Raw genomic sequence first — 7,066 nt, forward strand, 5'->3', positions numbered from 1 at the left:
AGTAAGTATAGTTGGTGAGAACTGATGTTGCAATTGGGTGCTTGAAAAACATTTTTTTGAAGAACTACAGTGCTCACTAAAAAGAAATTACCTAGCAAACACTAATTAATTTCATGCTGTAAGCTCAGTGTGGGAAATTCAATGATAAATACATGAAAATCCTTGACCTCAAACTCATATATATGTATGAGGGAAACAGATAAAAAGAACCCTATATAATCTTACAAGTATAAATATAGAGCTATGTACAGAATGTTATTGGAGAACCAAAATTTGTCTGAGTGTTGGGGCAACAGGTGTTTGAGACAGCTTCACAGGAAATGTGATATCTGGTTAGAATTTTGACAAATGAGTAGGGATACCTCAGGTGGAAGAGTTCATAGGAGGGCATTTAAAAGCCCAGGGAACAACAAAGGCACAGAGCATTAAACTGGTTGAATTATTGGGTTCAGGGTTCTGTGGGTGTTTCAACATGGCCAAATACAGGGTGCATTTAGGAGATTGAGGGGACTGGTGAGAGAAGAGGCTGGAGGAACTGGCAGGGTCCAGAGCAGAAAATCTCTTAGAGGTCAATTTCAGAAATGTGGAATTTTTCCATGGGGCGCCTGGATGGCTCAGTCAGTTGAGTGTCCAACTTTAACTCAGGTCATGATCTCTCAGTTCATGGGTTTGAGCCCATGCCGGGCTCTGTGCTGACAGCTCAGAGCCTGGAACCTGCCTTGTATTCTGTGTCTCCCTCTCTCCCTTCCCTTCCCTGCTCATGCTCTGTCTCTCTCTCAAAAATAAATAAACATTAAAAAAATTTTAAAGTTAAAAAAAAAGAATGTGGACTTTTTCTTGAAGACAATAGGGAGCTATTGATGGATTCAGAGCAAGAATGTGTCATAAATAGATTTGTGTTTTAGAAAGGCCAAGTTAGCAATAGTGTGGAGGATACAAAATGATACTGGAGTTAAAAGTTGAACCAAGTGGTGCCTGGGGTGTCTCAGTTTGTTAAGCTTGTTAAGCTTCCAACTCTTGATTTCAGCCCAGGTCATGATCTCACTGTCTGTGGGTTCGAGCCCTGCAGTGGGCTCAGTGCTAACAGTGCAGAGCCTGCTTGGGATTCTCTCTTTCCCTCTCTTTCTGCCCCTCACCCCCTCACTTTCTCAAAATAAATAAATAAACTTAAAAAAGAAACTACCAAAATGAGGTCAGGGAGAATAGAGAAGGGGTGGGGACAGATTTCAGAAATATTTCAAAGGTAGGGGTGCCTGGGTGGCTCAGTCTAAGTGTTCAATTACAGCTCAGGTCATGATCCCACAGTTCCTGAGTTTGAGCCCTGCATTGGGCTCTGCACTGACAGCTCAGAGCCTGGAGCCTGCTTCGGATTCTGTGTCTCCCTCTCTCTCTCTCTGCCCCTCCTCCACTTGTGCTGTCTCTCTCTCTCTCAAAAATAAATAAATGAACATTAAAAAAGAAATCTTTGAAAGGTAGACTCAGCAGGACTTGGTGATTGATTTGATCTGAGGGCTATGAAAGAAGGAGTTGTAAAGGATGACTCCCAGGTTTCTGGCTTAGGTCATTGGGTAGGTGGAAGTCCCACTGACCAAGATTGGGAAGATTGGTGGAGGGAGTGGGAGAGGAAGTTTGAAGGAAATTGTGAGTTGTTTGGCTATAGACATGTTGAATTTGAGGTATTTGAGGGATGTCCAGTGGAAAGGTTCAACAGAGAATTGGAAAATAGGACTAGAGTGGTGGAGAGTCTGAACTGAAGGTAGAAATTCAAGAACCATCTGCATACAGGTTATCACAGCCATGAAAATAGTTAAGAACAGCCAAGCAATAAGTATGCAACAAAGGGAGGTAAAATTCAAAGATGAAATCCTGGAGAATAAGGAAAACCAAGAAGCAATGGCCCAGAGGAGCAAGTGAAGACACTGGAGAATGAAAGCCGAGGAAGAAGAGAATTTCAAAGAAACTGTGACAGCTCTGACAAATGTTACAAGAAGTCATGAGACATTAGGACAGAAAAGTATTGACTTGATATAGCAATTAAAAAGGAAGTGTGAGGAACATGGGAAAAGCATTTTCATGAGGAAGATAAGGGGAGGAAGCAGAAGATAGGTTACAGTCTGTTAAAGAGTAAATGGTAGTCGTGAGCATGTGGAAATACCTAATAAGAATAGGCTTTTTAAGAAAGTTGGTGATGAATGAAAAGAGAACAATAGGTCAATACCTGCAGGGAAATTCAGGATCAAATGAAGGGTGGTTTTGATTTTATTTTTCATTTTTTAAAAAGATTTTATTTATTTTTTTAATTTTTCAATATTTATTATTTTTAAAGGAGGGAGGGAGAGAGAGAGAGAGAGAGAGAGAGAGAGAGAGAGAAAACACAAGTGGGGGAGGGGCAGAGAGAGAGGGAGACACAGAATCCAAAGCAGTATCCAGGCTCTGAGCTGTTAGCACAGAGCCCAGTGCAAGGCTTGAACTCATGGACTGCAAGATCATGACCTGAGCTGAAGTCGATGCCCAACCGACTGAGCCACCCAGGCACCCCTTAAGATTTTATTTTTAAGTAATCTCTACACCCAATGTGGGGCTTGAATCCATAACTCTTAGATCAAAATCCTGATGCTCCACTGACCAAGCCAGCCAAGTACCCCTATTTTGCATTTTGAATGAGAGAGATTTTCCCTTTCTTTCCTCTCCCTCCCCTCCTCTCCCTCCCCTTTCCTCTCATCCCTACTTTTCTCCTTCCTTCACTCTTCCTCCTTCTCTACCTCCTATTCCTTCTCCCCCTCCTCCTCTCTCTTTCTCTCTCTCTTTTAAAAAGCTGAGATTCAGAAAGAGATTAAGCAATTTGCCACAGTTATGTAATTTGTAAGCATGTTATATACATCAGCAGGAAGAACCCAGTAAGAGTGGAAAGATTGAAAAACTAAAAAAGAGGTCCATGTGCTAGAAATTTGATATGTGTATGATTATGTGGTCTGGTCATGTAATAGCTAATCTTTACTGAGCACTTACTATGTGCCAAGCACTGAATTAAGCACTTTTCCAAAGTTATCCCATTTTATTCCCACAATAACCCTATGAGGTTGGTACTGTTATCACCTTCTTTTAACAGATGTGAACATTGAATCACAGGTTCAATGATTTGCTCAAGGCCACATAGTTATTGTGTGCTAGATCTTTCAGAGCCTTCAAATGACCCTTTAGAAGAGGAAACTGAGGCTGAGGGAGGTGAAGTCATTTGCCTGAGAGCCCATATCTAGTGAGGATTGGACCTGTAATGCAAACCTAGGCTCTGTTTGGTACCATAACCATGCCCTTAATCACTATACTGTCATGAATGGAAGCTATTACAATAGAGTATATGTGCATATTTTTCTAGATCCAGCTCTGTAAGACAAAAATGTTCCCCTTGAATTTAGTCGATAGTACTAATTGCCCTTATTCCATAGAATTGATAGTGAGAGTATGTACTTCCTTGTAATGCACCACACAGTATAATGCAACCTGGGTATTTGTACGTAGTCCCATGGTGAAAGCAGAGACTAAAAAAACCGAGCTAGTCAGGCGAGTAGCAACAGTTGAGTTCTCATGTGACTTTTTCAGGTGGCTTTTTCAGCAGCCATGCTTCATCCCTCCATGCAGAGAATACTCTGAATGAGAAAGCTCCTGGCTCAGGTGTCCTTCCTCCTTCCAGCCTCAGATTTGCTAACAAGCTGTTCTGATGCCACTAGTCCAAGTCTGTAGAATGTAAATGTTATCCTAGATGTGAAGTATAATAGAGCAAGCAGTATAGGGCTGGGGAGAACAGCCGAATTGCTATCCTTTCAGGGATGACTGGCTCTTCAGTGGGAACAGCATGTGGATCAGGGAGAAGTGTATTATTGTAATGCCAAAATCCCCACTTCTGTACTCGCTTGTCACTGCCAGAGTTTTCATTTGGTGATTGGTTTTTGAAATATAGTTTGATATTTATTAGTCTTCATACTTGGAATAGTATTAATGTTTAATCAGATCATTATCATTCTTTATTCAACAATGCAATTTACCAAGTTTTGATGTTTTCTTAACTTTGGTTCTATTATACCCAAGGACCAGCTTGGGTGTGTGTGTGTGTGCATGCACATGTGTGTGTGAGTTCTATCTGATTTGATAAGTCCCCTTCTAAGGCTGTTTTTCTGTGATCAATAGGTTAATGAAAAGGGAATGAATAAAAATGTGCTATATAATAAACCATGTGAGAAGGCATACTTTCATTCTATATATACCTACTGAGTATTGCTATGTATCAGGAGCTGCATGAACTAAAAAGCTGTGTAAGATGCAGTCCCTGCCATCAAAGAGCTTATTCTACATTTCTTCCATTCAACAAGTGATAATACTACCTGAGTTCCTAATCCCTTGATAGTTCCCATGCTTGGCTGATTTGTCTTTTATCAGCAGTGCAGCCTAGGAAGATCTTTAATCTCAACAGAGTGTATTTAAATTTAAGATTTTGACAGCCAGAAATAATAATAATTACAATCTTGAGAATAGTAAATTGAGAAGGGAGAGAGGCAAGTGGGGAAACATATAAAGATTTCCAGGAGGTGATAGGTTCTGGACAAAGTTGGGACATTTGCATGGCTCAGTGAAAAGGGAATATAACTTCAAGAGTGAACTTAATATTTCAACTATAAGTGTCAGTTCTTTGGTGATAGGTGGGGAGAAATGCTTATGGGAGAAAGTAAAAGGAATAGATTGTATTCACTACCTTTCTTCCACATCAAAAGTTCTTTTTGATTTGACTGTGAATTCTGGGAGAGCAAGAGGCCCTGCTGGTGGATTGAGGGGAAAGAGGAAGACAGATTCCTGGTTTTCCAAAGAGCAGAGCAAACTGAAGGGAAAATGGAAAATCAGAAAGCCTTAACAACAACTGCATGACAATAACTCCCTTTTCTCTGGAAAAATATATGCATAAAATGTTCAACTGACATTAAAGATTAATGATGAATTAATGAAAACACCCAAAGCACTTTATTTATATAGGAAGTTTTTTTCTCCTTTAGAAAATATGCCATTTTGGAGTGCCTGGCTAGTTCAGTTGGTGGAGCATGTAACTCTTGATCTCAGGGTCATGAGTTCAGCCCCCACATTGGGAATGGAGCCTACTTAAAAAAAAGAAAAAAGAAAAAAGAAAAAATGCTGTTTTAAAACAGAAAGTAGTGTGGGTCTCTGGAGGGATGAGTACTATGAGGATAAATGGAAGTGACTTTCAAGTGAGTCTCTTCTGTGACCTCCCGCCAACTCACTGTGGTGAAAAGCGTCCACATTCAAGAATTTCATGATTGAATGGATTGGTAGGTGTCAGATACTTCCAGTGGGATCCAGCTTTCCCATCACCCCTCCTCCATACATGTGTGGTAAGGATGAGGAAAATGAAAGTCATTTCCACCTGATTCTGACACCATGTCTCCCTTCTCCGCTTGGGGGCTCTGATGGGGAAAGACAGTACCTTCCACCTGGCATTGCCTCTCAGTAGCTTTGTGAACTCCCTTGGGCTATTATGTTGGTTGGTACTTTGGCTTCTTTGGCTCCCAGCACCAGCTGATGCACTGAATTGAGTCCCAGTTGGGCAGGCTCTATTGCTCAGTGCTGTAGCTGTCTCTAGGGCATTGTTCTTGAGACTTCCAACAGGGCAGATTTGTGCAGTTGGCCCATCTGGACAAGATCTATAACAAGTAGAGCTCTGTGCAGTAAGCTCATCTCCATAGTCCACCCCCCACTACCCCCGCCTTCGGGCTGCAGCAGCCTGACACTCCAGCCCTGCCATGGAGAATATCAAAGAGATACTCTCTGCTCCTTTCAAAGGGGTATTGCTCGTGGCCTCTCATTGATTGGCACTACCTAGGAAGAAATGGGAAAATAGGGACTCTCTGCCCTCTTAATCTCCTCCCTTAAGCCAGTCCTTTAGTTTTGAATCCAGTTGGCACCACAGTTATAATTAATATCATCAGTAAGATTAACTTCTGGTCCAGCTGTCCTGGTCAGCCCAAATTCTCTCCTCAAAACCAAGAGACAGATGAGAGGAGTATCTCAGTGAACAGAAAAGAGCAGATGAGCTCAATAGGAAAAAGAGTGAAAGAAAGAGGTGAGCTCTTGCTTTGACTGTAGGATTTGCTTTGGTCATTGGATTTATTGACTTTCAATTTGGAACGCCATTTTGAGGAAGAGAGGGAGGGAGGGGATGGGAGGAATGAAACAGAGAGAAAGAGAGGGAGAGAGAGAGAGAGAGAGAGAGAGAGAGAGAGAGAGAGAGAGAGATTAGATTCACATAGGTACTTATTCTAGGTTCAGAGAAATGGACAAGATATTTAAGAGATCATTGGATCACCCATCTTCCAGCTGTTAGCCCTATACTTTAATCTTCCCTTTTTCAGTGCTTCACAGTTGTGTCATTTCAAAGGATTCAGCATACCAGACCCATGCTTCCCCATGTCCCATTGGTATTTCAGACCTGAAATGGGCTCTTTCACATCCTCTCTATTCTGACATTTCTGGTAGCTTCAACTGACTGCCACCCTTACTCACTGTGGAAGGAGAAGAAAAACAAGAGAAGGGTTAAGAAATAACTGCAACTTATGGGTCTTTAACTTCTACAACTACTACTCTGATGTTGGCCAAGTCAATGTTTGTCCAGGATCGGGGTCTTCTATATGCCTAGTTCCTTTCCAGGAAGCTTGAAGCCCACATTATCTTGGACAAAGTTGAATGGCACTTTTATTTGCTCACTAAAAGAAGGTTAAGGAGCAAGTTGAAAACGAGGGATCCTGGGAAATAAAAAGACTTCAGAGAAAAAGAAACAAATGATAGCCCAGCCAACAAAAGATTCTCTTAGGATATTTTCTATATTTTACTCCTTCCAGGTCCTACTACCTTGGATTTCACTTTTTTTTGAAGGTTTTCTAACATCACTAAGTTTCTTAAAGAGTAAGAATTTTTCTCTTTTTACACTCCTGAGCAGCCAAACATACCCTGCCACCATACTAGTTAGGGAATAAAACAAATATTTCTGAGACCTGGAAGTTCAGAT

Source organism: Panthera tigris, chromosome X (genome assembly GCF_018350195.1).
Source record: "Panthera tigris isolate Pti1 chromosome X, P.tigris_Pti1_mat1.1, whole genome shotgun sequence".
In the NCBI taxonomy this organism is placed as follows: domain Eukaryota; kingdom Metazoa; phylum Chordata; class Mammalia; order Carnivora; family Felidae; genus Panthera; species Panthera tigris.